The following is a 6,250-nucleotide window of genomic DNA, read 5'->3' on the forward strand; positions in this document are numbered from 1 at the left end:
TATATCTGCCCGGTGATGAGTTAAAATACGGTGTCCCAAGGGGAAAAAGAATTTTTTTTTTTTTTAACATGTAACAGTTTTCTTAACTTGTAAAAAAATGTGACTGATAGAGGAACATTTTTTTAAAGGATCTCTAACAGGGGAGCTTCCTCCCTCTGCAGGACACCCTGCACTGCTGGGTTAGTTTAGAAAATTACACATGTGCGTGGGGAGAACTTGGTATCCATGACTGTGGAGGGGCCACCCCCCAGAGATACTGGTATTGCTTGAGTACCCCTTGCTGGAGCTGCAGGAGGCCCTGGAGTTGGTAGGGCAGCTGGCAGAGGAGTACCAGCTGGTGTACCAATTCCTCAGGCTCCTGCTGGGTTAGCAGGCCCAGTCCCAGGAGTTGGGGGACCATCCCAGCAGGTAATGACTCCACAGGGAAGAGGTGCTATAGCAGCTGCTGCCATTGCTGCTACTGCCAGCATTGCTGGAGCCCCAACCCAGTATCCCCCAGGACGAGGGACCCCACCTCCCCTGTAGGCAGAGCAGCACCACCTCCGGGCATTATGGCTCCTCCACCTGGTATGAGACCACCCATGGGCCCACCAATTGGACTTCCCCCTGCTCGAGGGATACCAATAGGTATGCCCCCTCCAGGAATGAGACCCCCTTCACCAGGAATGAGAGGTACACCTCCCCCAGGAATGCGTCCTCCCAGACCTTAGGATACTGATACTATTGCTACATCTCAATCACTCCCCCCTCACCCCGCCATGTGTCTTGTGAAATTGTGTAGAGTGTTTGTGAGCTTTTTGTCCCCTTTCTGCATTAAGAATAGCTAATAATAAATGCATAGAGAAATTAAACTGTGAAAAAAAAAAAGAAAGAAAAGTATACATGTAACCTTGGGGCAGAAACAAATAGATGCGGGCCCTATACACCCCCGTCTGATGCCAATTTGGAACGTGGCCTATTTGCCCATTGGAGGGGCCACATTCTCAATTGCAAACTTCATGTGTGTCTGTCCATGTCAGCAATCCTGAAGGAGGAGTTAAGTTTCATGTCTCTGTTTCTAAACTTACAGTTTCATAAGGAAAGCACAAAAATCAGCTTAGGAAAACTGAAGCGTGTATAGGATGAACTATGTCCTATTTACTAAGTAACCACAGATAATAGAAAGCTGTAGTACCACACATACTTGTTAACTATTAACCTCTGCAGAGTGCGTAGGGAAGGCCTGCAATGTGTCTTTTCCTCGGTCAACATCCTAATCTTTCCTTCATTTGTGTATCTGCCTTCTGCGTCTGCCCCACACCGCTCTATTTCCTCTCCTGATGAGTTCCCCACCTAACCGTCCTTTGCTTTAATTGCAGAGCATACGTTAATTGCATAGTGTTCTTCTTTCCCCAGGATTCAAATTTAGTTTTAAAATGTAAGCATGCTATTAATGTCAGTATCCATCGATTTGGCCAGTAATTCTTTGTATTTACTTCTAAAATACTGAAATTCTACAGATTCCTTTTATTCCAAAGCAGATTCATTCTGTCTTCTTAAAAGAAAATGCAGCCTTCCCTGTTCTAAATAAAGAAAAGAGTCTTCCTGACTTTTTTGGAGGCAGATATCACAATTTAGTCTAACCTTCTCCCTGTTCATTAGATAAAAGTTATTTAGTTGGTTATTTCCCGAGCCCCACTATTAAATGTTCTCTCCCGTCACTGTGGCAGGTGGGAGCAAAGGCAATTTGCTGTCTGCTTGTTGGATTTTACTTTTTAGCTGTTCCAACCCCAAGCTGTGGTAGCCGCATGCGTGGCTTTACAAAGCCAGTCAACTTTGTTTACCTGGGTTTGCAGATTTCTAGTTTACCAAGGCGTTAAGAGCACAAAACTAATTTTACAAAACCCCAATTCTTCCGACAAAAGAAGGCTTGGGACTCAATAGACATCGGATTACTTTAGTTGGTACAGTACCCAGGGTTAATGTGATTCTGTGATGCAATCTCTCAGACATTTTCCACGCTCAGACACAATGGGAGTTCAGGGACAGAAAGGGTAGGTGAGGAATCAGACGTAGTGCGGATCTGTGGAATTGGAGCAACAGTGACAAGCTGAAGGACAGATGTGGGTCAGGAACGGAGTGTACACTTCCAAAGCATTTCCTAAAGGCTGCAGTGTTACCTCGCCCAATGCAGTATGGACTTGAAGAGTGGCTTAATCACGTTCTCATAACCTGTTTTAAATTGGGGCTAGAGGAAAATGTGGGAAAAGATTGTAATAAAATAAATCAACGAGAAAATTAGATTTGCTTCACCCGAACTCAGTTTACACTTAGAAGTCAAGGTGAGAGGCATGTTTGCTCCATAAAGTCAGAGCACACCGTAACCTACACTTCAGCTGAAATCAGAGCTCTCAAAGGCACCAGGTTATGGGAAATCCAAGGCAGGGTGGATTTTAATGCATTTGTACCCTGTTTTAGGGATCCGTTTTTATTGATTACTGACTTTGTAGATCTCGTTCCTGGCTCCCACCCTCACTTGCACCCCCTATGTCTTTCTTGCTAACAGAACCTCTGGTTTGCTCACCCTCTTCTGAACAGCCGTGTCCTTTAGGGGAGGCTGAGCCCTTCCTCAGCCCCCAAGGGTGAAATTGGGGTGAACCAAGGTGCTTTCAGTCCTCTTGAAATGGAAGTATTTCTAAACAGGGAGGTCTGAGGGGTTATCTGCTGAAGGGCATCTCAGGACGACTTCAGCAAGACTCTCTAGGGCAGTGATTTTTAATGGCTGCACCGTGGCACACTGGTGGACTGTGAGAGGATCTCGGGTGTGCCCAGAAAATTTTTAAAAATCCTTAGTTAAATTATTTTTGAAAGAAGTTCAAAGCGTAGTAAGTATATTCTTTTCTTTATTCTTGTTTCTTCATCAACGTAATTTAAGTGTGCCATGGAAGTTTAAACACAGGTTCAAGTGTGCTGTGAGATAAAAAAGTTTAAAAAACACTGTTCTGGGGGCATTTTTAACCCCTGAACTAGGAAACCAAATTGCAACCAGGGTTGCCATGCCTAGGGACCTGATGACACATTAAGGATACAGAAAGAGGGAAACCAGCTCGGTGCCTGTGGCTCAAGTGGCTAAGGTGCCAGCCACATACACCTAAGGTGGCGGGTTCGAATCCAGCCCAGGCCCGCCAAACAACAATGATGGCTGCAACCAAAAAAAAATAGCCAGGCGTTGTGGTGGGCACCTGTGGTCCCAGCTACTTGGGAGGCAGAGGCCAGAGACTCACTTGAGCCCAGGAGTTGGATGTTGCTGTGAGCTGTGATGCCACAGCACTCTACCCAAGGGGACAGCTTGAGGCTCTGTCTCAAAAAAAAAAAGAAAAAAAGAAAGAGGGAAACCATCTGAGTCTCTAATAACAGTATTGAGACATCCAGACTTTGGGTCATGTGAGCTGAGAAGTGTCTTTGTAATTTAAGACATTTTTCATCAAGTTTCTCTTACTTTTAGCTGCAAGCATCCTTCTGCTACAGGTGGCATGTGGTTTAGAACTACCAGTAGACACATCTTTCAACTATTTGATTACATGTTCATTCTGTGGCAGAAACAAGTTACTCAAATATATCCTATAACATGAGACTATCCAGTGATGACTAACAAAAAGACAACAGAAAATCTAGCTCAGTGGTGATCTGTATCAGGCATTCAGTCCTTTTCAGACCAGTGGAATTCACTCTCTTTTTGCACATTGGGTCCAACGTTTGAATTTTGATTCCATGTTCGAGTCCAAAGTTTTTAGCACGTTCCATGTTTAACCCTGAAATTATTAGCACGTTGTGACTGAACATTGCTGATTGAGCTTTTTCAGCTTCTTAAAATCCATTACCAAGATATTTACAACAGCTGATATAATCAGCCTGTGTTTTAAGAGCTATTTCATGAGTGAGATTTCCTTATTGGCCAAAGGTACTTTCCTATGGAATTTCTTCCATTACCTTTCCACAAGCAACCAATGGAGCACATTTTAGATTCCTTAAATGTGTTCTTTGCCCATTCTCAGATTCTCTTCTTACCTATTTTCAGATAAGGGGATTAACTATCTCTTCATTTGAGACTGAATACAATTTAATCATCTTTTCCCAGATGGTCAGTTTCTCCCTCACTTGTGCAGGCAAAACTTATGTGTGTGTTTTTTTAAGGAGCATTTAAAAGATAAGACTCAAATTTAGCTCCCAGGAAGATCTCTGAAGCTATACACCAGTAGAGCATAAGCTCTGTAAGGTTAATTCTTGAAACCGTTTTGTTCACCATTGTTCGTGCAGTCAGAGTGTACTAGTATAGGGCCAGAGTGTAGATATTCAACAAATACTTACTGAAAATAAAAATAGGAATGAAACTTCTCTAGAGTTCTGCATTAAAATCAGGGATGAGGCCAACCCATCTTCTTCATATTCAGTTGAACCATGTGGAACTGCTGTCTTTGTACATTAAAAATAGGAGCTTGGCTATCTCATAGGGTATAACCTAATAACAAATAAAGGCTCAGAAAGCTAAAGATCGTACGTCAACAAAGCTGAACTTGGGATACGTGTTCTTCTCACATAGCTTATTTACTGAGAAAGAAGAGGTCCACCCATTGCCATGGCAGCGTGATGGTTGATATTCGGTGTGCTATTTGTTGTGGAAGTGATAGCATGCAACATGTGACTGTAAGAGGTCAACAGCCCAACACCCCTCTGAACAGGCTGCCTGACTGCCAGGGAGGTGTCAGACTCGCTGTCTTTGCTCAGCCTGGCGGGAAGCCAGTTGCACTGCCGTCACCTGAGCCTGGAGATAACGCTGGGAAAGCCAGCACCTGCTATCTGCAGCTTCGTCACTGACCTGTCTAGACTCACAGAGACCTTAGGAGTCATCTGTCCTTCCTCCACCTTCATCTGAGAGACGAAGACATTGAACTTTGAGAGAGGAGGCAGTTTTCTCAGAGTCACATAGACAACGCAGGAATATGAACACCAGATAATGGTACATTCTTCACAAAGGATGTGGGTTTCACACCCTAAAGGCCTGAATCTGTTTCAGTGGGTACAATCTCTTGAGCTGGATACCCTCTCTCCTTCCCCTGCCCTGGCCAGCTGCACTCAGAGTAGCGATCTCTCCTTGGAAAGGCATCATCTCAGTAGTTAAAGCTCCTCCTTCTGGGATTTTTGATGTGTCTTCCTGTTTGTTTTTCTGCACCTCAGGCTCCCCTTTGGGTCTTCTGGCTCCTGTCTCCCTGGGTTTTGGGTCTTTCAGCTCACTCTGCAGACTGAGATCAGTCTCTATGGCTTGTTTTCTACCTGTATGACTTTTGTCCAGCTTATTTTCCCAATTCAGGTTCTTTTTCTTACCTCAATTCTGAATCACCATCTTCCTTACTGAACCCTTCAAATGTTGCCCTTTGATTTCCTTTCCTGTGCCCACAGGAACATCAACACCAGAGTTGCCCCATACTGGAATGCCTTTCTTTAAGATTCACCTTGATTTTTCCTCCTGGGTTGTAAACTCAGCCTCACATAAACGTAAGGGCATTTGGTGATTGCTAACTGTCACAGTCTATTCCCACTGCTATTAAAAAAAAAATAACCTTAGACGAGGTAACTAACAAAAACCAGAAATATATGTCCTGCAGTTCTGGAGGCCGGGAAGTCCAAGATCAGTGCACTGGCACTTTGCATCTGGTGAGGACCTTTTTACTGTGCCTGCATGTGGTGGAAGAGATGTAAAGGAGAAAAGGGCCTAGCTAGTTCCCTCAAGCCCTTTTCTAAAGGTAGTCAGCTCTTGTGTCCTCATCACCTAAAGGCCCTCCTTCCTAATATGATCACATTGGTTCAGAGGTTCCCCATATACAAACTTGGGAGAAACATACATTCAAGCCATAACACTAACAGTTCTTCATGTTCACATCACACTTTCTAGTTACCACATCTGTAGACAAAGAAAAACATTCAGAGCATCCAAGCATCTTGGAGTCAGAAGGATGGTCCAGGATTTATTTCCTAATACTAGCATGCAGATTAGCCATGGGTATGAGATATTTTGGGGAAAAAATTCAATTTATGCACTCCATCCTGAAAATTTGATTCAATAGCTCTATAGACTGCAAGAGTCCGGGTTGTTTCCAGTATTCCATGTGGTTCTGATGAATGTCCAGGTTTAGATACCACAGATATGGTCTCTCTGCACCTCAGAAGGATGGTTAACTAGCTTCCAACTGAGCATCAGCTATATAAATTCAGT

At 43.8% G+C, this 6,250-nt stretch overlaps 1 pseudogene across 1 annotated transcript; it reads left to right on the top strand.

Moving 5' to 3' along the window:
• Nucleotides 1-207: 207 nt before the first annotated feature.
• On the top strand, nt 208-854 carry LOC100954591 (annotated as a pseudogene). Its single transcript, XR_001161131.2, has one exon. The product of XR_001161131.2 is annotated as a small nuclear ribonucleoprotein-associated protein N pseudogene (transcript).
• The last annotated feature ends 5,396 nt before the right edge of the window (nt 855-6,250 follow it).

Source organism: Otolemur garnettii, unplaced genomic scaffold (assembly GCF_000181295.1).
Source record: "Otolemur garnettii isolate 467f Iridium unplaced genomic scaffold, OtoGar3 scaffold00019, whole genome shotgun sequence".
Classification (NCBI taxonomy): domain Eukaryota; kingdom Metazoa; phylum Chordata; class Mammalia; order Primates; family Galagidae; genus Otolemur; species Otolemur garnettii.